Source organism: Aphelocoma coerulescens, chromosome 2 (assembly GCF_041296385.1).
Source record: "Aphelocoma coerulescens isolate FSJ_1873_10779 chromosome 2, UR_Acoe_1.0, whole genome shotgun sequence".
In the NCBI taxonomy this organism is placed as follows: Eukaryota; Metazoa; Chordata; class Aves; order Passeriformes; family Corvidae; genus Aphelocoma; species Aphelocoma coerulescens.
The window spans coordinates 51,285,484-51,309,898 of record NC_091015.1 but is presented as its reverse complement, the minus strand read 5'-3'; the positions used below and the strand labels follow the sequence as shown (position 1 = coordinate 51,309,898).

The window sequence follows — 24,415 nt, the reverse complement described above, 5'->3', positions numbered from 1 at the left end:
GAAACACCTGCTGAAAGAAAAAATTCTAAATAAAAGATCTTTTGGTATCAGTCTTGTACACAGGCTCCTAACTGACTGCAGCTTGGGAAAAAACAGTTGCCCTAATAATCTTGCTGTATAAACACAGCATATTCTGTAACCCAAAATATTTTATGATACAGCACACCTGCAAAACTGTCTGTATAAAAGTCTCTATAAAACTACAGCATACACAAACAAGCGTTTCAGAAATGTTACAGAAACATGATTTTTCTCACATTTGTTTAATCCTGTAGTCAATTCCGAAGACATGAAAAAAATCACTGTAGGTGTAAATTTGTTTTGGAGGTTGTAAGTATCTGCTAATGGTTAATTTTGTGGTAACCCAACAGTCTTCAAACTAGCATGATAATGCACCTATCTCTATGTTACCATTTGATAATCCTGAAATGTTTTGGCACAACGCTTATCTCAGTTCATGGCCAGCATTTAATAGGAACTGGGATGAGAGTTGCCAAAAGCCAAATTAGCTAATGCTGAATGTAATGAACAGTAGAGCTTTGATCATGCTGTGAAATAAATTCCAAGTGAAAAGTGGAAAGAAGGATGCCCATGGAATTAAAATTGACAGTATGATTAATACAAGCCATATGAAGTGGCTCTTAGCTGATTGCTAATGTTACATATCGGCTTCCATACTGACAGGTATAGTTTATTGTCAAAATGCCCTAATGTTCCACATCAAGGAAGGGGGAAAAAATTGCCATTTTCTATTAATCTGCAAAACTCATACTTCTTTCCACATTTAAGTCATACATTTTTCTCTGAGAAAAAAAGATACAAGAAAATTATGGCACATGTACCTATGCATTGTAAGGAATTCAGTTTGCCAGGGCTCAGAAACTCCTCCTTGGTTACCTGACTAGCAACCTGATGATTAGTAATGAGATATGAAGCAATGTTCCTGCCAGGGTTTTAAAACTACTGTTAGATCAGTGATAAACAGAAATTGTCACCTGCTGCGGGCCTCACAGATTTTCAGAACTTTTTGCTCCTGCCTCAACCAAACCTCATTTGTCCTAGTCCAAGCCAAAGTGAACAGATATAAAACTTCCGAGTTGTGGACAGATTCAGCAAAGATACCAAAACATACACATATGAAAGCAAATCCACTATACTTCAACAAGCCATACAGATGATTTTCCTGAAAATGTGGGGTGGGGTTCTGGAGACTGAAAGACTATTAGACTTATCTGACTTTTTTTTTCCAGTTTATGAATGGGTGATGGAAGAGGTATGTTGCATCTACATTAGAATTTAAACTATTTTAAACATTGAAATTGATGTTCTTGTCTGTCGCCTTGACAGCAAGAAACGAAAAAGGTAACTGGTGTTTAGTTCTCAGACTGAAGTCTCGGTCAGTCATTCTTCAAGATGACACACACTTTAGCTTTTGACCTTAACTGTGAATAACAAGTTCTCCAACCAGATGTGTGGCATTGTATTTCCAGCTATTCGCTTACTTCTCTCATAACTCCCTGGCTTTACATGCAGCAGTCTTATGATGTTTTCAAAGCTGATTCACAAGAACATTCATCCTACTGAAAAATCTCTTTGCCTCACAACACCAAGATAAATAAAAAACCATAACTGAATAAACATGATTTAAACAAAACACAGTGTTTCACCACACTGCCAATGCACCTTCTTTGAATGAGTCAAGATTTTAGTGCAATGCACAGCTTTCTTCCTACTGTATTGCATTCACCCTGTTCTAAGTGGTTTGCTTTGCTCTACTTCTCTTGAAGTTGTAAGTAAATTCTATAGGACATGGCACATTTTTTAATCTGGACCAAAAGGTGAATCATGGAATGTTAAATAATAAACAAAATGTCACAGCCATGACTCATCAGAGAAAAAACAAACGGTATTGCAATATGTCACACTCTAAGCTGCAGATTAATTGTCGTCTCTATTCCTGTGCAACTTTAATCAAAACGAATTAATTGAAAAGGGTCCAATAAAACTAGCTAATCTGAAACAATTGTGTAGGAAAAAATCACAACTGACTATTTTTCATATTGGGAACTCATCACCTGCATTTTTTCCTGTAAAAACTAAGGGGTTTTTTTGTCAGAACTATCAAAGTCAAATAATCCTTTGCTTTTCAATAAAGGTCAGAAGGAAAGCTTTCTATTCAGCTGGAGTATTTTAATTAAACATTGCAGCAGGTGTTTGGATATGCTGCCAACACCTAAAAAGCTTTCATTAAAACTGTATCTTAAAAAAAAAATAAAGACCTATACATCCTCCTCAAGCCCTCTTTATCTGTCTTTTCTCTGGATGGGTATTCACAAAATTACACACCATTTTCTCTGTTTTGGAACACCATTACCTGCCCTAGCTATAAAAAGAGTTCTTCATCAAAGCTGCTGGAAGCAAACCATGGAATTCTCACATCAGCTTTTATAGCCACAGCAGATCCCTGCATCAGAGCACAGCCCAGAGTTTAGCCTTAGCTGCTGACCTGCTTCAACTTCTTGGGAACATAATTGGCCTGTCCAAGCTGACAAAAAGAGAATCTTTAACTGTGAGCAAAATTCACTTTTGAGACAAAATACTGCAGGTAATGCTGAACTCTTTGTGTCATATGCAAGTAATTGAGCTTTGCAGCAATAACACACCTCCCAATTTTATGCAGTCATGTAAAAGCAGCCTAAGGAATACTTCCAAAACTGCTTATGTCTTTAAGGAATGCAAAGCCCTTGGAAAGTTCTGTTCTTCACCAGAGAGGAAGAACAAGCCATGCTCTACACAGTGGCACTCAGTGATTCTATCAAGTCCTTCTGTCAGCTGAGAAAGTGAGTCAGAATATGAATCCCAACGTGAAGACTACAAAGCAGTAATTCCTATACACTGGGATGTGCATAGTTCCATCAGTGCAGTACTGTTCTCCAAAAGTATCAGTGTAACCCAATGCTTACAGCTTCACAAATTCAGTGGGCATCTGTGACACCTCAAAAAAATTCACATTTGAAATGGAAGAGGTTGTCAATTGAATTCTGATGTGTAAGGAGAAAGGAATATCAGCAAATATCAACAATACCAACAAACATGAACAAATACCTTTATTTACTTACTCATTTAAGACCTTTTTTCTGAGACTTGGTAGTTTGGCCTTTGGAACTACAGTCAGAACAGAAAACCAACAGTTTAATCTCAGTGGTGTAACAGCTTTGACAACATGTAGTGAGTACAACTTCTCATCTCCCTACAAATAGCAAGGCTAAAAGCAAAAAAAAAGAGCTCTATTTACAGATTCAATTAGAATTTTAAGACCATTTGGAGCAAGACCAACTTGCAGCAAGGGCTCAGCATCACTTTGTTGCTATGAAACATTATCACATAGGAATAATCAGCCATAAAAACCTGCAGCTGATTCATTCAGTGGCAGAAACTATCTCAGCTGAGAGGGGCACTTTCAAATTAAAATGAATTAAGTAGCAATTTTGAACATGGCTCTAAAATATACCTCAAGAATCTCAAACTGATAATCCTGAGATGTCAGACAAGACCCTGGACCTTAGTAACTAAATCTGAGCAGGTCTTTGTGTACCTATAACATGCATGCAAGCAGAGACAGGTGGAAAACTGAGACTTTCCACATATGGATCTCAACAGAGCTGACCAGTGCTGTCTTGTGATTCTGAACAGTCTAGGGACTGAAGGAAGAAATCATCTCTGCCTGTGACTTTAGAAGGCCTGCTACTAATAATTAAAAGGAGTAACATAATACTAAAAATGACAGTATCCCAGCTTCAAAACTCATTTTGGGAATGAGAGAAACCTGTGAAGAGGCATTACCTCACTACAGAAATAACTTCTAGCAGCAGTGACTTGGGCTTGCTGTGAACCAGGAGGATGGTTTTACAGAAGTATGTATCCCACAGACTTTGAGTTTTGAACCAGTCCTGGGTCTGCACACAGAGACTGATAAAAAGCAGATATTTATTTCCTGAATCTGGGGACCATTTGTACTTACTGATTTGCCTTATGACCAGACTGAAAAGGAATTCTCATTCTTCTCTGAGTTAAGAAAATGCTGGAAATGAAATTGTTCTACGGTGCCTTTCCTTCTGCTTGTAGATGAAGCAAATTGCTGCTCCTTTTTCGTTTTAAGTGTGGGTAAGGAGAGTTCTTCAGGACAAATGAGAGAAGTATACAGAGAAAGACAAAAGGATATGAATGTACAGGACTGAGAAAACCTGGTGCATAAGGGCAAGACTGTTGCTACAAACAGACCATGCCTTGGAATGGACTGTGATGCACCAGCACTCTGCCAGCTTCACTGCCCCCAAACAGCAACGTAAGCCGGTTTACCATCTCCACAGCCTGCTGTCTCCAAAAGGGACAAGATGACTCCCTGGGTGCAGAGACAGGTGCTCACCTCTGAAAATAGGCACTCCTGGTCAATTAATGCAATTAATGTCTTCAAAAGAGACATGTTTAGAAAAGTGAAATCACTGAAGATCACAACATTTCAAATCCTTCATCCAAACAGACTCCCTCAACAGTCACATGAATCTGAACTACAAACAAAACAACAGCACTGTGAACAGGCAAAACATGAACAAAACTTTCACTTTGCTGAGTCCCTGCCTTTTTCTCCTTAGAAGCTCTTTAAAGAGCTGTTACTTGAAAGGAAAAATCTCTAAGACCTCCTGGCCTAGATTTTATTTTTTTTACTTTTTTATATCCTTGACCAAGTGTTGCTTGTTAATCTAAACACACACATCCTTATGTACAAAAGAAGTCTTCTCCATACTCTTAAAATGGTTAAAAAAATACAATGGGAGAACTTGTCCTGGAATTCTTGAGAGATCTGGCAGTACTTGATGTTATATGGGGGTTTTGTGACATAACAATTAAGGAATTACCTTCTAACTTAGTAAATTGCTACACAAAGCAAAAGGTTAAAGTCATGTCAGATAACAAACAGGCTCATAAATCAGTTTTGCTATTTACATTTTTTTCCAAACATCTCATCCGGCATTTTTACTCAGAGAAGAAATATAAGTATGTCTCAAACACAGGAAGAAAATTTCTCAGTCAGACAATATTCAAAAGTAAGACCTTCCAGCATGACAAAAAGCATTTTAAGAATAAAATTGAGTATATTTTCCCTTCAAACCAGAGGAACATTACTGTTCTTGGATAATACTGAATGGTTCTGCGTTAGATAAAATGACTTCACTGTATATAGCAATTTAAAATCCATTTTTATGATGAAGCATTTTAGCATCACAGATACCAAGCTCTCTCAAGACAGAAACAGTATCTTTACTAGTCAGCAGACATACACCTTGCTCAGTTTCAATGGGAACAAGCATATTACCCTCAAATCTGAAAAGTATCTAGATTGTTTTCAGAATTTACAGGGATGTCAGATGCAAACTAGAGAAGTTCCAAACACTGTACTGCTTCTGCTTTTTGTTCTCCATGACCATGAAGGCAATTACTTTTTTTTTTTTACTGAATACCTGATCTTTTAAAATCAGCTATTATGTTTAAAACACTGTATCACTGAACACATGGCACACATATATCACCATTTTATCCTGTCCCAGACCTTTAGAAATTTGAGTTTTGTTGTTTTGTGGGGAAGGGATTCTTTTGTTTTAAATAATTTTGCAACTTTCCACGTTGCATTTACTAATTTTTGCTTAACTTCTCTCCCACACACAAAAAGCACTAGGTAATACAGTTCAAAGCAAAAACACTTGGGGATCATTGATGTCCAGGATGCTTCTGAAGATATAAGCCATTCTTCAGAATCATTACTCTTCCAAGATTAATACTTAAGACTTTCAAACTAGGTAAATGGCAAGAGTTTCTTTGACAAATTGTGTTGCCTGAAGCGAGTATAAAACAAGCTTTGAAATACTAAAATATCATTTCTAAAGGAAAGAATGCCATTGTGCACAGGTTTACTTAATTTTCCTATAACACTGAAGGAGAGACGAGAAGATACAGTATTGATCAGAGAGGTGCTTTGCTACCCTGTTCTGTCAGAGGTTAAGTCCTTGATCTCATTAAGGACATGCTTGGTTGTTAGTAAGGGTAATTTTTCTGACAATGCTTTGCTTTTGAGGGACATAGATTTAATTTGTTTTGGTTGGGTTAAAAGTTCATCTCTCCCTTCTTTTATTTCCCACCATGCCAGCAATCTTATCTTCACATGGCCAATTCAATCTTTTTGTCCTTTGACTATTATTTTTAAAGCTTAAATATATACAGCTGACCTTTATTTTAATTTAAATTCTCCTTCATACTTTTAGAATGTTGTCAGACTTGCTATCTCCAAGTGAACTTGCTGCTGCACAGTAAAAGTAGTCTTTTTTGCCCTGTCAGCAGCAGGATGTGTTTAATAGGATGAATTTCTGGGCTTCTCTGATCAATCTGTAATTCTAAGTGCCAGTTCTCAATATACCCCCTTTAGAAATTCACTCTAACAACTCTTCTTGTGGCCCAAAGCTCCTGAGGTGTTATGCCTCAGGAGTCCTCAGTTCTGTATCTGGTATCAACAGTGAGGATATGGCCATTCACACAATTAATACACCACCCCTGTGTAATCCAAAAGACTCATGCACAAGACCCATCATTTACATCCAATACAGCAATCCCGGCCCATTCCAAACAGTTTAGCATCCAGGTTTACAGCAAGAATGATAGAGATTCAACCATTAAGGAACTTCTATAAATAGAAAACCTAGGGTGATGGCTCACATTTTGCTTTCAAGTGTTACCTGTGTCCTCTTTCTAGGTATTTGAACAGCAATAGCATTTTTTAAAAAGGTTCATTTAAAACCATACCGTTTTCTGAATATATAATACCGCTTGTAACATTACACATAGAGCTGTTTCTCAGAATGTATACTTGTCTCAAATGCAAAGAAGCAATAAAGACAGCCATTATTTGTTTCAAATACAATACATGTTTTCTTGACGTACAACATTTATACGCAGTTTCTGAAATCAAGTCTGGTTAGAGTGTGTCACTGGGAGAAAACTGGTGTTAAGATCAGGGATCACTTGCATTCTTCCATAAGGCAGTAAGGAGTTGCAAAATCCAATTTTGGCAATAAAAACTTCCAACTGAATACAAAAGATTAAAAATCACAATGCTGATCAAAGCTTTAGGCTTGTTTTAATGTTCTTTCTTCTCCCTTGCTAAGAGACGTATGTTCAATAGCTCACAAGTAACGGGTTAGAAATGCCAAACAGGTCTGCTATCTAAAATGCACATGCTGTAACTCTCAGTCAATAATAGGTCTGGGGGAGATTACAGCACAGACTTGCACTCCCTCTATAGTGCATCATATTTCTTCCTTGTATGCACTTAGATGCTTCCCAGTGGACAATCTATTCTTCAATAACGTGTATGAACTCCTGTTACAATTTTCTGAATAATAGATCTACTTTACACAAAGTTACTTTATGAATTTTGCTTTTATATATTTACCTGCAAAGTAAACCCTTGTATCTGAAAGTGCTTACAACTGAACAACACTCCATCACGAAAACAAGGTTTTTAAATTGACTAAAAGCATTTTCAAGAATCCTAGCTTTGTTTTTATCCTGAATGATAACCAACACAGCTTCCAATCACGAGGGAGTAGACTTGTGGGCCCTTGCTCACTTCTCTACTTAAGCTTAAATAGTGCAAATAGCCTTTGCTGTTTGTAGTCCACCAGCAAAGCATTTCCTCACTGCAGAGGAAAGCCAGCTGGGAGCAGCAGCCTTCTCCCTAAGCACACACAGTGTGCAGGGGTGGGCCATGTGCCGCATGAAGATGGGTGGGAGCATAAAGGCAGCGTGACTGACATAAAATTCCTAATTGGGTTCTGGACAAGGTCATTTTAATTTGGCCCAGCTAGATACCTGCACATTCCTCAGTCCCACACACTGCACGTACACTGTTGACTCAGAATGAGCTCCTGCTCCAAACACCACAGTTTTGATCAAAGACAAAACAAGCAAGAAGGCATATATTTATGATTTAAATGGAAAGATTAGTGCTGAATGGCAAAGCACAAGCTCATCTGGATGGCTCCTTCTTAAAACTTCAACACTAATAGCAATCTTTCATTTTTCCTGCAAAATTCATTTAGCTATGAAGCTCACAAGACAAAAAGCCCTGTATGCCTCATAGCATAGAGGCAGAGCAAGACTAAAAGTGGAACGAACATGTCTTCCTCCATAGATTAGAGTGACAAATATTATTAAATCAGACAATAGCTCTGGAAATGAAAAATGAAAAGCAATCCCCTATCACCACATACCTCACAGAGCACGAGTTTGGAGATCATATGCTGAAAACCAGTTTCTGAGAAAGTGTCAGCATGCTCTATTTTTGTTGGCACAACCATCAGTGCTCTAGTTCTGAAAACCAGGTCAATGCTGCTTTTGTACCTACATGCTTGAAATCAGATACCTGTATTTTATAAGTTTTGTTTTACTATACAGTATTTATGGTTTGTCCAAGTATTTGAGTCACTGAAACAGACAAGCACTAATAATAATTACCCTGAGATTAAAGACTAGACACTCAAAATTGGATCAAGACTTTTTTGTTGAGCAAAATAAATTAAAATCATGTATGAGATTTTCTTTCATCTAAGTTTAATTATCTAATAAATCAAGCATAGCCAAAGCTAGCAGGATCCACATCCCCAGATGGCATATTCCAAATGAAGGCAGGAATGACTCTCTGCAGGTGTCTATACATTCCACTTGCCTAGACAGTAGTCTAGGCAACTGGCTTCAGACGGATACTAGCTTTCACGTTGTTAAAGGTTAGGGGAGACTTTCCAATTTGTATAAATTTAAGAATAAATGCCATAAAAAACTCACCAGTTGAACTCAGAGGGAAATAAACACAACAGTGCTTGAGTAGAAGAAATACTCCAAAACCTTTTTATGATCCTGTGTTTCTGCAGAAAAGTCACTTTGAAACATTAAAAACAGTAAGCTATGAAATATGAAGTACAGTTCCTAGTCTGCTGTGATTACTGAAGCTAACTACTTAAAATAGTCATCTTGCTTAGGTTGCGTACTTAATGAGTTCATTTACATGAATGGGTACAGGCAGAAGTCTCACATTTTACAACACTGATCTCTCCAGGGCTTCCATACAGTGTTAATGGTAATAACTTCAGTATTTTAGTAAGAAAAAGAAGGACTTCATAAAACCTTTAACCTGTATATGAAATACAGAATATTAGAGAAAATTTTGTGAACTATTTTTGCGTAGGTAAAGAATGCTGAAACTACAATACTGGAGAATATTTTAGAAAATGTCATATATATGCTTTGATGTGTTCAGTCAACTATTTAAAAATTACTGCATTATGCTTACACTGGATTTTCGGGAGATAAATATTTTTCTTAATTTCTGACTTCTGCTGGAAAAAAAACAAACACACAAAGCTACATCTTCACTAACTCATCATCTGGGACATCCCAAACATTCATACATGCACATCACAAGAAAACCATTAAAGATGCATTGTTTTCAAGCTTCTGGAATGAAATTATAAGACATTTCATATACAATAAAATTACTGAATTAATTTCCTTTCCCAAAACATAAAGATCACTTCAGCTTTCTGGGTTTCTCTCATCATCATCCAGCTCTGCAGGCTTCTCTAGCACTGAGGAAATAAACACAGAATTATTTAAGTTGGAGAAGACCTCTAAGATCATCAAGTCCAACTGTTAACCCAGCAATGCAAAGTTCACCACTAAATTGTGTCTTTACGTGCCACATCTACAGGTCTTTTAAATACCTCCAGGGATGGTGATTCAACCTCTTCCCTGGGCAGCCTGTTCCAGTACTTAATAACCCTTTCAGTGAAGAATTTTTCCTCATATCCAATCTAAACCTTCCCTGGAGCAACTTGAGGCCACTTCCTCTTGTTCTACTGCTTGTTACTTGGGAGAAGATACTGACTCCCACCTTGCTACAACCTCCTTTCAGGCAGCTGTAGAGCTTCTGAGCCTCCTTTTCTCCAGGCTAAACAAACCCAGCTCCACAGCCAACTCTTCACACCATCCTCACTCCTTGACTTGTGCTCCAGACCCTTCACCAGCTTTGTTGCTCTCTCTAGACTCGGTCCAGCACCTCAGTATCTTCCCTGCAGCGAGGGGCCCAAAACTGAACACAGGATTTGAGGCGTGCCCTCACCAGTGGTGAGCACAGGGGGACAATCCCTGCCCTGGTCCTGCTGGCCACATCATTGCTGATACAGGCCAGGATGACACTGGCCTTCTCAGCCACCTAGGCACACTGCTGGTTAGTGTTCAGCTGTTGTTGACTACGCTCCCAACAGTTTATTTTCTTGCTGAAAAGTGAACTTTCATCACCAGTGTACCTCCCATCAGAAAACATTTAACCCTGGTTTTACTAGTCCAGCAGCCCCTCATTTACATGGCTAAAGAAAACTCACTCAGATTACAGAGAAACACACAAAGAAAAGCCCACCTTTGCAGGAACAAGACCCAGATAACAAGAATTAATTCTAATTAAAAACAATGAAGAAACAAAGGAAACTGCGGTAAAAGCAGCATTCTGAAATTAAGTAGCCGTTCAGAGATAATTTTTTTGTCAGATGTAGTCCAGGATTTCCAACTCAAAATAGGTAACTTGTAGTATACCCACACACTTCCAACTCTTCTCCCTACTCTATGAATTCCCAGTGCAGATTAGTGCAGTCAAATGTGCTTTTAAGTGACACATTAAATTAGGAGTCTCATACCTTTTTAGAAAACATAGGTCAATTTACCGGTAAAGCCCTCTGGCCATTAGTATTTCCATTTTAGTACTTCCCATCAACAAGTCAAATGCAAACACTTTAAGCTTCATTAATCTTCAGCAATCCCAAATGCCAGTTTCTTGATTACCTACTGGGTTGTTGTATACTACTCCATCTCTTAAGCTGTAAGAGGGATTACAGTATTATAAAATTGCTTAGAACTTGCATCATAAACTGAACTATTCATACCATCTGTTATAAAAGAGCGAATTGTTCTCCCTGCTGAAGAAAAGATTGAGGTTAATCCGCTTCCCCAGTGCTGTGCAGCAAATCAGAAGAGCAGGCTACACTAAAATGCTGAAATCTATAGTTGCCCGTTTCATGACAATTCTATATTATCTTTTCAACAACATGGATGCACAGCTACCCTAGTACATCATTCTCATGTCCTAAAAATTCTAGGACTATTCTAGTTCTTGAGACTGCAAATGAATTTTTTTTAAACATTTGTATATTATTAGCTATAACATTATTACTGCAGTGCCCAGATAGTTCAGCTGGAGAATCCAGCCTCTGCATGAGATGTTTATGACAGTTATTTCAAGTGCTTCAGGTCAATAAGCCAATACTTCTGCACTCTTGTAAATGAGGCCAGGATTTCTCATGAGGTTTTACCAATAACTTCAGAAATATTAAATTATTCCTTTCACCCTGTTTGTCTTACCTAACACCACAGATCCCATAAAAAAAAAGTTCATTTTGTTCTAGGATGCTTCATGCAAATAAAACTCTGAACACAGATTCAGCTGGAAAATGAAACTCCTTCCACCTACATTGCCATCTTATTGTTTGCAGAATGGAACAATTACAATTTAGAAATAAATTCATTCTCATAGCAAAATTGAAAACAGCAAACTCATTATACAAAGAGTAAAATAGCTTTAAATGGGTGTATTTTATTTTCTCATTTAATCATTTTCTTATGCAAGTATTTTGACAGGGTGTTTAGGCCAAAATTCTCCTTCTCTCCTATCACAGCTCAGTTTCTGATAATGATGACACAGGTTATGAATGATAGGTTAGAAAGCAACAGTAAGATCCTTCCTGCAAGAAAGTGTCATATTTGAGCTCAAACAAAAAATATCTAAAAATATGAAAAGAAATACAGGAGAACAGAATGAAGGTAACAGGTAAAAATGTTGCCTACATTCAAGTGCAATGCAGAGTAGAAATTCCTTTTGAGTAGTTCCAGGCAGGTGCTCTGATAGACACAGACATACTATGATGAAAGAGAAAAAGAAGCATCTTACAGACAAAGGAGAAACAGTCTGGGCTCAGGCCCGCTTATCCATTTCCACAAAATTTGGACATGCTACACAACTTGGCTTCCATAACAAGAGCTCTTAAGCTAGTTTGTATGATATGGCAAAGTTACTTATCATTTACAAAGACTCATGGATTAAGAAAATTTGCAAATAAGAGTAAAAAAATGTAAATATTTCATTGGTCAGAGGAGTTCAAGCAAAGATATTTGCAATTCTCCACTAAATCATCAGAGAAAATAAAGCTTTACAGTTTTTCTTTTAACAAATGAATGAAGAAATAAATTCTAGTTAAGTTACTCTAAGACTGCAGTATGCATTTTTGGTATGATGGGGAAAAAAAAGAGCTAATGAAAATATTTTGGTTTTAATTACCGGCACAGAAAAAAAAAGGCAAAGTAAAGCTTAGTGAAGTAATCCTCTCATTTTCTCACCTGTGCACTGTCCCCAACAGATACATTATTTAAGATCTACCTGCTCTACCATAAGAAAACCAGATGTAACCTTACCCATGTCACAGATACATACAAACAGCTCTACCAAGACTCCAGTGCAAGCTTCAAGGATAGTATTATCCAGAAGGCATAAAGCCACTTTAAAATCTTGCTCTTTACTGTGGCTGCATACTCAGTTTGTCTCTCAGAGGAACACACGCACACCATCAGGTGATGATAAAATGTAGAGCTGTAATGCTGTTTACAGTGACTATACATAAATCAAACCATGGCTTTATCCAAGTGTGACAGAATTCCTACAAGATAGAAGGAACTCAGTAAACCATCACACTCTTCTAATGAGTAAACACCTTTCTGTCTCTCCTAATCTCTACAATAAACACCAATCAGTAATTCTAGGCTCTCCTCTTCACTCAGTATGACACCTAATTCTGAAAAGATAACTGTGATTATATTGACAGAAAAAAAAGATGATGCAAAACAAATGACTAACATCAGCCTTCCTGCAGAATCAAGCCAGAATGTTCCCATATTGTAAACAAAGGCTTTTTTCCAGTCTAAACTCACAAGTGGTTACATACCAAGTTTCTAACATATAAACTCTAACTTGAAAAATCATTTTGTTTTTATCCACCACACTTACCTAATTCTGAACAAACACTACTCAGGGCTAAAAAAAAAGTAAATAAATTATCTGGGTATACACAAATACAAACTGAAACTGCAGATTTAACACTCCTTCTGGTTTACCAGAATTATCGTCATGTGCAACATTGTCTTATTCATTGTGCTGCTTATGAAATATTTTAATATCGTGGTTTCACGAAACTTAAAAAAACCAAGACAAAATGTTTTACTTTTAAATGTAATGATGCTCACAAGATGTCAGTACTGAACTGTTTGCTCTAAAAGGTCCCTTACATATTAAACTTCTAAGACAATGTTGATGAGCAGATGAAGTACATGTCTGTAACAAAATTTATCAGGTTTCAGTAATAATGCACAAATCACATCATCACCATTAAAAAGAAAAAAATTTGTCAGTTTTCCCAGATTGAGGTTACTGTAAAATTTGATAGAAACCAACTCCCTCCTACTGCAGCAGTATAGGAGGAAAAAAAAAAAAAAATCAAACATGCCCAGGATACGGAACTAGGCTCTAGCTTATTTCTTTCTCTATTTATTTCTTTGATAAACTCTTTTAAACTCTCACTCACAAAATTTTTGAAGCATTAACTTGACATTTGGATACAGCTATAAGACTTAATTATATCCAAATTATTGAGACTTTGTCAGTGTTTAACGGTAAACAAGAAGCTAGAAGATTTTGTTCTGTGGTACATCCCTTTTTAATGATCAGGCTAAACACGTTCCCTCAGTAGTGACAATTCTTAATTTAAAAAACCACCTTAGGACAGTGAAGAAAACTTCTTAAACCAGCTACACAAGTTACTGTAACATGGTTACCACAGCACTTACGAAGCCTAAACCTTTTTTTCCTTTCTTAAAAAAATGAAAGATGCCAGGGGAGTGGAAGAGTATATGTTACTCAGGTTATTAGACTGTGTATTACAGAATAAATGATTTTGTCTGTTGCTCATTTTAATGTTGAGTTATTCCTCCAGTGAAATTAATGCTTTTTGGTTAAAGGACTTTCCCTATTTAAATTCTGCCTTTCTGTAGGGAATTCAGAAAGATTTTTCATCCTTCTCTAGAGGACCTGAGAACAGAGGCGTTTTTCTTCCTACTTATTTTAAAAATTGCAGGTGTTTATGATCTGATTTATCACCAAAAAAGGAGCCACAAAAGCAAACTCTTTTAAAGAATATCACACAAGTTAGAACTACATAACATAGCTGGAAGCTACTTCAATCCCTTTGACCTTGTGTTCACTGGAGGAAATAAAAACAAATAAAAACCCCTCTGTGCTCAAGGAACTCAATCCAAGGTAACATCCTATGGAAAACAAAGTACCTTTTGATAATTTAGGATAAAATGAATGTGCTCATCTGAATTAAGCGAACACCAGAGCTTCATCTTTAAACCTTTTCAGGAGTTAGTGAGAAGTCATTACAGCACAAGCTCACAAAGTACCAAGAGGTACCTCCCATCCACAGGTACACACTATGGATTCAGCTGCTTTGCAACCATTATCTGCACCTTTCAGTTCAAGGAACTGGGGCAGTGAGCAAACTCATGAGAGTGACACTTTCCAAGAAATTAATAATCAACAAGAAATATGGGAATCCTGGACTCCAAAGGTTGCCTAGTATGGCAAGTCAACATGGATAGATGTGAAGACCAAGTGTCTAATTATTTCACATGCTATTTTTTGTAATTCATTTCCTGCCTCATTGCTTCTGCTTCTGTTACAGGATTAAAGCCTAGGACAAGGCCTCTTCTGAAACAATGGTAGCACTTCTTCCTTCCTTGTGTTAGGCAATATGCCTTATGAACTCTGCCTCCTGTTCCTCTCAAGAAGTCACTGTCTTCCCCTGTCTGGAAGCTCACAAATAAATCAACTGCTTCTCTTGGGCTATTTAAACTGACAGTATTTCACTTCAGCAGAAACTGAAAGTACAATCTCTACTAGACATGATATGTATTATCATCATTTATTTGCTGTGTATCACAGAAATCACTGGTTAGCAAAGCCAAACAAAAATTAATATCCCATCATTGAGGGTAATGAGGATTTTTATTTATTTATTTTTTAATTTGACAACACTTACATTTTATGTTTTGGGTTTTTTTAAATCGTTAAAGAAGAGAAGCATTGATGAATCTGAAGTCAGCTGACCAGGGACTCATGGCCAGCACTCAGGAGATCAGGTGTTCTGGTTAACTTTGCACTAGATTCAAAATGCTTCATTCATAGTCCAAACACCATCGATGGCCTGCTCATTGGCCCTCTGAGGTAAAAGACCGCCCTGCAGGACACATCCACTTTACAGTTCATTAACTAAGAAGTTCTGTACTTCAAAGATAGGAAAGAAGGGGAAAAAACCCCAAAGAAACAGTCTTTCCAAGACATCTTTCCTAACTATAAAAATACCCTATGTTAACATGCACATACTCATCCTTCCATTGGATTTTGTTTGAGATGCAGTCCCAAACTACATCTGAAGGCTTTGTGTCATATTTGATCCTTGAAATTAGTAACATCTGTATGTATGCAGCAGTCCACTGATATTTTTTGGTAGCAGAATCAAAACCTTTATCTTCTATGAAATCAAGCTCAAATCAATAGATTTTCATGGAAGTGAGACCATACAAATGAATTATTGGGGCCACCAAAGTATTACACTCTCTTTATAAAAGCCATTATTTTTTAAAACCAGTTCAAAAGCTAACAACACAATCTGCTGGAATAACACTGGGTGAAAAGAGGGGCTTGGCTTTGTTCAGAGAAGATGCAGGAAAGGAGCTTTTATTCCACTGGAGAATTACATTACAATCATTATCATGTGCTTACCAGAAAACCAAAACACTCCTCCCAATAATGACCATCTACAGTCTCCTTTTACTTCACTTTGTTGGGGTGGAGAGCTAATTATACATACTAGGACTTTCTGAAAATAAATCCTTGACATGCTACTAACAGAGTCTTTATTAATTATGAGATGAAGTGTTACATACTAAGAGTCACAGATGCTTCATGACGTAAGTCTTATAACATTAAAGAAGGGGGAACAAACCACTGCAGAAATGCATGGATGGGATATAATCTAATGAGTTCTTTCAGAATTTATTTGGGCACACAGGTATCAGTAACCTGAAACTATTTTAGAAGTTCACATTTTGAAATACAGTTTCAGTTTTACTTCCCCTCCCATGAACAGTATTAATGCTATGGGGACTTTTTTTTCTTTTTAAAGTGCTCTAGGCTGGCATCAGAAAGTACTTTATATTTTAAGAGTGCCTCCTGTGCATCCCTGTCTAGCATGTCTAAGAGGAAATATTGTCAGTCAAGTCTGACTAGCAGCCATACAGGTCATGAAAGCAGTTGCATAACCAAACAGTGTGGACAGCCATTGTATTCAAAAGATAATGCAGTGCCACAGGTTTGAAAACAACAAAGCAAGGGAGGTGTGCTCAAAATCATAGCTGAAGGAGAACAGAAACATCTACACACTTCAATTTTCGAAAAACATTGAAGACACTGAATATCCTTCTCTACCTTCATAAAGACAAAAGAAGCCTGGTACAATTGGGAATGACTGCCTGTTTTGTTTTGCTGCTCCAGTAGTTATAAATGCCACGTCTCAGGCACTGCTGCTGCTGCTTTGTTGCTGTGAAGTGACAGCTGAGAAAAATGATGATGCTAGAGATATGTGTTATGAATATACAAATAGGTGAGAGACAACTGATTCCTGCAGACAAGAGTCTAGACATTTCATTTAGTAAGTGCTTCTCCCTTTCCCTAAATCCAGCAACCCACTGAACATACAGCCTTATCAAATACTATGTGCCTCTGGAACTCTACTGGTAAATAATGGTGCAGACATTATTACAGCCTAAACACACTCGACAGCTTCAGCAGCAGCATTGATCTCACTGTCACAAAAGAGACTAGTCCAAGGTTTCTGACCCTACTGGGATGCTGAACAGTCACCTCCAGACAGTCCTGCTTTGTGTGCACAGGATAAATTGAACTATTGACAATGTCGTATTTGTTATCTTTTTAACAAAAAATCCGAGTGAGAAAATGTAGTGAAAGAGAAAATGTAACTACCATACAATATCTAAAGAGCAACTTTCTTGAGAAGTTGCACATTAGTTCTAAAATACTATATAAGAGTTTCTGAACAACGCTGGAGTTTGGTTATGTTGACACATATACCTGCTACCATGTCATGCAACAAAGGAAAAGGGTTTAAGCTATGTAAGAGAAAGAAAAAAAAAAAAATCCTTCTTTTCCTTCTTTTAAACACAATTCAAAGCCAATCTCCAATTAAACCTGTGTATTACCAAGTCACTTATTTAATTCATACCCAAAGGACATGGCTTCATATCCATAAAGAACATATTCTTCTATTGTGTTGACATTGAACTAAACTGAAAAAAAAAATAGCATGTCACTGAAATAGAAATAGAGTATCAAAAGTCTGTTCACAGCATCAATGCACCATTCTGGCAGTTAAACAGTGATAAAACTAGAGTGGTTTGGTCTTTTTGATTCCTTTCTGGGGCTTCAGGGTAAGTTTTCCCTGCCATACATCCCAATACAATTGTTTCAATTGCTCTTAAGAAAATAAAAGGATCTCAGTGATGGATAAATCTAAGCTTACCATTTCCAGCTATTTCAGTTTTTGTTATATTTCTATGGACTTCCTAATAATCCACTTCAATACCAATGTAGTCTTCTTTTTAGCATCTTTCCAAGTTAATAAAAAGCACAACATTACAAAACTAGAAATGCTATAGCTTATACAATGGCATATTAGAGGAGGCTGAACTATTTGAAGTGAAATCAAGGACTTATCAACAGTACACTGCATTCAATAATGACATCAGGAGTTTTTAAGAGTCCTACATCCACTGGAGAGCACAGGTATATTATACTCAGAATAGTAAACTTGGTATGGCCATCGCAATAATAAGTACCTACAGATAATAAAGAATCCCACCCAATCTCAGAGCCCCCTTGTCTGCAAGCTTTGAATGCTAAAAGGAACAGTAAGAAGACCGTTTCTATTATGATGTTCTCTATTATTAGGCCAGGTCTTGTTTCTGCAACAGAAACCTTTTGTTTTTCATGTATTTATAACCACAACTAAGTTGCCTTCATTCCTGAGTAGCGTGATTGTTTTTATGACACACTGTGCTAACTAGGAAAGATCAGAAAGAATGTGTATACAAATAAAAGCACCCCAAGAAGAATTTGGTACACAGACACAGAGCACAACACAGAAGGTTTACACCATCACCACCTGGTTTTATGCCTCAGTCATAAGTTCTTGTCACCACTAACAACCAACAACTAATGCCAATCAACTTGCATTAGCATAAAGTTATTTCTTGAGAACATTATAAAACTTGGTTGATAAAAAGAAACTATTTATACTTACAGCATCTGAAAACATGTGACTTGATTTTACAGAAAGTTTTGATTAAACAGTGTAATATAAATTAAAAAGCCTTAAAAATGAGATATGTGATAGAGCTCAAAGATACTATCTTAGTATGGTTGTACCTATTCTGCAGCAGCACATGAACCATCTCAAAACACCATACTTGTTCATCAGAATATTCAGCTCTTGATGATTTCAAAGAAAAATAAATTAAAAAAAAATAAAACAAAACAAAACAAAAAAAAACCAACCCTGTGGTGCTCAAGCAACAATAAATTCTGAAGAAACCAAGGTGCTGATGCAGAGGTACCACATCTCTTCACTGACCACATACAACCAAGACAAACTTTCCACAACAACCAAGTGAAATGCTGTACCTACAAATGGTCACAAAGGTCAGGTGACAGAATGGGGGAATTACTGTCCACAGAAGAAGTAACTCAAAATAAGAGATCTGGATACTGACTTATTATTCCTTGGACACTATGGAAGTATTTTACTTAACATGGTAAACAAAGGAATCTGGACAAGACAGAAAGCTAAATTACTTTGCCTCTGATACTGATGAGGCTAGTATTGCAAAGGCAAAGGAAATGTAGCATTCCCCACTTCAAGAGCAATGCTGTAAAAATGGGAAATGCTCACAGGAAAAACCCCAACATATTGGGGTTTGACTGAAGAATCACAGCGACAAAGGAAAGAAACCTTTATTTACCAAGAAGAAAATTAAAGGGTAATCTGATTAAAGTATATATGCAAGACATCAAAGGGAATAGAAGGTTCCTAAATTTAAGGAGGAAAAGAATAATAGCCAAAGACAAGAAACTAAAGATGGTCAAATGTAAAATAGGTGATTTTTCTTTTCTTAAATGGCATGATTTATGCTTGAAAGAAGGTACTAAGGGTCATCATTTTTGCAACTTACGTACATGAAAGCATGATTTTCATCAATTGTTTTGGGGGTTTTTTCGTTTTTTTTTAAAAGAAAATATACTACCAGCTCAAACTTTTAAGAGACAAGAACTGAAAACATACTGGAATTGATGTCAGTGTTAAGAAAACTTGAGGGGTTTTCTGGCTTTAAAACCTGGCATGTTTAGAAATATTCAATACAAATAAAGTACTACTACCCGCACAATAATTTTTTCTGTGCATAAAGTGTTCTATGCAAAATACCCATTTTCAAAACTTATGTGGAGTACTTTCACAAGTGCAAATGTCATTTGGCAATCTTTGTAGTTTTACTGTAATAGCAAAGAAACATTCCTTCATTTGATGAGCTGAAAGTGCCTCAACAGATCAGCACACTGGTACTAACTAAAGAATTACCAAATGTATAAAGTCTATGTTCTCTTTACTTCAAAGTGAAGAATTAAAAAAAAAAAGGCAAGATATAAGAACAATAACACAATAAACTCTTAGAAATCAGACTGCTTATGTTTCAAAAGACATAAATCACCTAATTAACACTGAAATAAATTGTCTTTTCTCTGACATGAGCAGTGAGAACAGACTGAAAATTATGGCAGTAGAAATGAACCACTGGGGTAAGACCAGAATGAACAATCAGGCCAAGAATTCAAAGGCTTGATCATGAATTACTCTAAAATAAGTTTAGCATTTCACTTGTGTTTTATATCAATTTTTCAGTAAGATACAGGACCTAGAAATCCTGTAATCACAAAAGAAGTCTGATGATGCAGAATTTTGTTTGCTGTTAAGAGAAGAAAGACAGCTGACCCTGTGCTGCATCCATTTGTGATAAGTCAGTTCTTCACAAGAAGAGCATTTTCAGTCAATCTCTTGAATGTTCTAGGGCCAAACAGATTTATTTTGAAATAGGCAGCTCCTGAGTAATGGAAGTGGTGGGATTTTTTTGTTGTCCATTCTTGCTTCTGCTTATCACATTCTAAAAGGAACCAAGCTTTTCCATGTATTTGAAAAGAAGAACTTCAAAGAAAGGACATCAGATCTACAGAGAGCACTCACACAGAAGATAAAACACTTCCTATAATGAACTGTGAACTTGAGCACAGGTAGCCCACCTTTGTTTCAAGGGCTCAATACAAAGACAAAGCAACAAAGGAAGACAAATTGATCAAACGATTCAAGGTTATGTCAATCTGCAGTAGATATCATATAGCCCTTGTAAAATGCAGTTACCTTGGAGGGGCTTAAAAAATGGCCTAAATTAAAAATCTACCAGTTCATACAACATTAATACACATTAAAAAAAATAAATAAATGAAGGATTGCTTATATGGGATTTAAGGGGTTTAACACAAGAAACTAATTAATTTATCACATAGCTTTACATTGCCAATAGGCTGCTGTATAATAAATATTTAGTTGTACCCTGAAGTAATTTTAACAAGCCAAGGGATTCAACACTTCTCACCAGTCTTCTGAACTTCAGTTAGTAACATATGCAATAAAGGAACTTTTCAAGGAGGAGGAAAATATGAGTGGATAAGCACCTCTAATATGGATATGCACCTGTGATGCTCTAAAAGGCATGAGATTAGCACAACACCCTTTCTTTTCTCAGTTCCTAAATTACGAGGTATTTAATTCTCCCATTCTAGGATTAACTAGAAAGCAGATGAAGCTAGCTGCCTAGGAGACCTGAAAAGCAATGTAATGCAAATTTAGCTAGTTCCCTACTTTGGAATGAGAGCAACTCATGAGACATACAAATGTGTTGCAATATGCCATCAGAACGGAAAAAACAAAAGTGAAAAGGAATTATCTACGAGAATTCAGGTGGTATTCCAAGCAGCTACAATTTGTGAAGATATTTTATTTTTAACTCGAGTAATCTGACTGTTTTCACAGATGAAGGGAAGACTCTGACAGCAGTCAAAAACAGGAAATAAAGCATATGTGAATGAAAATGGTAATCTGCTGCTTCCATGAACAGTTTATTTTGTAGACAGAAATTTTTTATGAAAAACTTGGAATTTGCATCAAGGCCATCAAGGAGCCTCCTTAAAATGCCTATGAGAAATTTAGCTGTCTTTTCCTTTCAGAAGTGGGGGATAACTTTCAATAATTCATTCTGGTCTATATTTAAAATGGCATTACACAACTTTAAAAGGATTGCCATATCTACTTTGAAAACAAGAAAGTAACTAGCAACTACCTTAGTGGGAGTAAATAATTAACACAAGAACAGTTTAAGGCTTTCTCTTCCATTGTTCTTGGTTTAGTGGAAGAAGAATAATTCAAACAGCATAAAAGTATTTGATACATGAAATGTCGCAGTATCCCTATGAGGTAAGTAAAGATAATTGCCCAGTGAGAGAATTAAGCCACAGAGGTAAGTCTCTCACCCTGGGCACCGTGGACTGCTGCATTTTCAGGCTGATGGCATTCTGTGCTAATCCTCATCCATACTTCAGAACTCAAGAACAATTTTATGGAATAAATCAGTCATAGAAATAACACTGTAAAAGGAGACACACACAAGATAATTTAACATCTGGAACTGTTCAATCCTTTGGAGATACTTTTATTGCACAATTCCAGAGGTCGGCCCATGTGATCATTAAGCACTACTTAAACAGACTAGCAGCATTCCCTTTCCATATGGATTAGAACTCAGTCTTCATTTTCTTATCCAGTTATAAAAAATTGTAGATGATCTGTTCATTTTTTTCTTGCAAGTATTTTTTCCGTTTATTCATTAATTCTATCCTAGAACGATTTTAGGTTGCATTATTACCATTTCATAAAATATAACTATTAGCAATGCAGGAAATTAATCTAATGCACGCATAAATTACTTGTTGCAGATCCCAAACAGTTTGCACAGGACTATCTGGATCATAAAAATGCACTGAAGACACAGAACATAAGATCCTCTAGGATTTTCTGTTCTATTTCCTTCCAAGAAACCACCAATCTGCAAATGTGGATGTGGAATTGCTCTTGTTTAGATAAACAGTAACTTTTTATTAATTGTTTTCTCTTGGCTAATTCAACTACTGTCTATGCTGTAGTGCATCTGTGGCCCATATAAAGATCCTGGTCTGGACCTGGGCTTTACAGTAACCATTTATCCTCTCTTTTCAGCCATGAACTTATGTATGGGTTTCTTAAGATCTGACTTAAGCAAGTCTTACCAAAAAAAAAAAAAAAAAGGGGGAATTGCTGCCTTCCAGCATCCCCTACAACCAACATAACCTATTACATTCTACTAGCCACACCAAAGCCTAGGAGAATACATGCAAGGGCATTTAATTTAGCTATTCAACTATACTTCAAATGCCCCTCAGCACTGCAGAGTTGTACAGAAATTAAAATGTGTACATAACAGCCTAATCTATATACATGGAATCAAACTAAGCCCTTTTTTTCTGTTGAAGAATCCTGTTTTCATGTAGGGTAACCCATACATTTGTCCTTGCTCCCTATTCCTTCTTTAAAACTTACCACAAAACCTCAGTTGAACCTTCCTATGGATAACTTCCTTAAATTCATAGGTAATAATAAATAGTAACACAAACAGATGCCTGACGTAGAAGACTCCGTATATAACCTTGATTTACATATTTTCCTTTTCCAAACTTCTTAGCTATTATCCATCTTTAAACATCCTGTTTTAACTATAGCACAAACTTTTTTTTAGATTTAAATAGGTACAAACTCATTATGAGCAGCACCATGCAGAAATGCTGAATATATGTAATTCTTACTGTATTGCTGGGTGATACAATGATTACCATCTCTCAGACACGAGCCCTAGGTACAGCCTTCCAGCACCACACATGAACAGGGATATCTGTGCATGTTCACTCACTGCACTCATTTTAATCCCAAGAATTTGATAAATTTAGAATGGGAAAAGCTATTTAGAAGTTCGTTTTTCAACTGCTAAGGGTAATCATTCAGGTTTTAAAACTATATCTGTGAGTGCATGGGACAGAGATACTTGGATCTTTGCAAAGACTGACAGGCTCAAGGCTGGCCTACTTTTGAAAGCAGAGCACAAGCCATTAAAAAAATCCATAAAGCTCTTGTCACATCCATTAGTCACTTTTTCCTACCAAAATAAGACCCATCTTTAAATTATCAGTTTGGTAAAGGAGTAACATTAAAGTGGGTAAATGCATGTGATTCTACTGACTTTTTATTAAAATCAACTAAATTTCTACTAAGCTCTCAAGCAGTCTTACAGTATCATCAGAAATTTAAATTGTCCTCCTTCTATCATTAGCCAGGAGAGATGATAGAGTTTTAAAAACAAAAGCAAGATAATATTCCTCAACAGGATGAAGCAATCATACTTAACTGTAAAATAACCATGCAGCTGTTAATAAGGCATAAGTTAGCTCTTATGCCTAATTACTTTATGTTTTAGTAAGTAGTGTAGCATATTTATATAAGAACATTAAATCATTTGACCTCAAGCTATAGATACACACCTTACAATAATTTTTTTTTCTTGAATTAATGCATAGGCAGTTAAAGCAAACAGTCATCATCACCTACAAAGACAAAATTCAGGTAAAGTCCATCAAAGCATCATTCCAACATACAAAATGAGGTTTATACTGCATTTGTCATTACTGAGAGCCAAGTTTTACTGCTGTTTTGGTAAAAAAGTTAAACTAAAAAATTCTCATCTGTCAGTTTGGCAGTCTCCTAGTAGTTGAAATCAACCAAATACATAATAAAGGTAGAAAAGTTCCAGGCTAACAGTGCAGGCTGTGCTATGTAAGAAGCATATAAACACTTCCACAACTTAAAATAATCAAATATTTTTAGTA

General features: G+C 36.5%; 2 protein-coding genes across 4 annotated transcripts in view; one reads left to right on the top strand and one right to left on the bottom strand.

The window, feature by feature from the left end:
* Positions 1-24,415, bottom strand: part of ANO10 (anoctamin 10) — a 124,259-nt gene that overhangs the window by 51,139 nt on the left and 48,705 nt on the right. The window lies entirely within an intron of this gene.
* Positions 3,026-24,415, top strand: part of TOPAZ1 (testis and ovary specific TOPAZ 1) — a 339,264-nt gene continuing 317,874 nt past the window's right edge. Inside the window, exon 1 of the mRNA XM_069007402.1 lies at positions 3,026-3,029. The gene's annotated coding sequence lies outside the window, so the exon portion shown is untranslated. The remainder of the gene's footprint in view (positions 3,030-24,415) is intronic.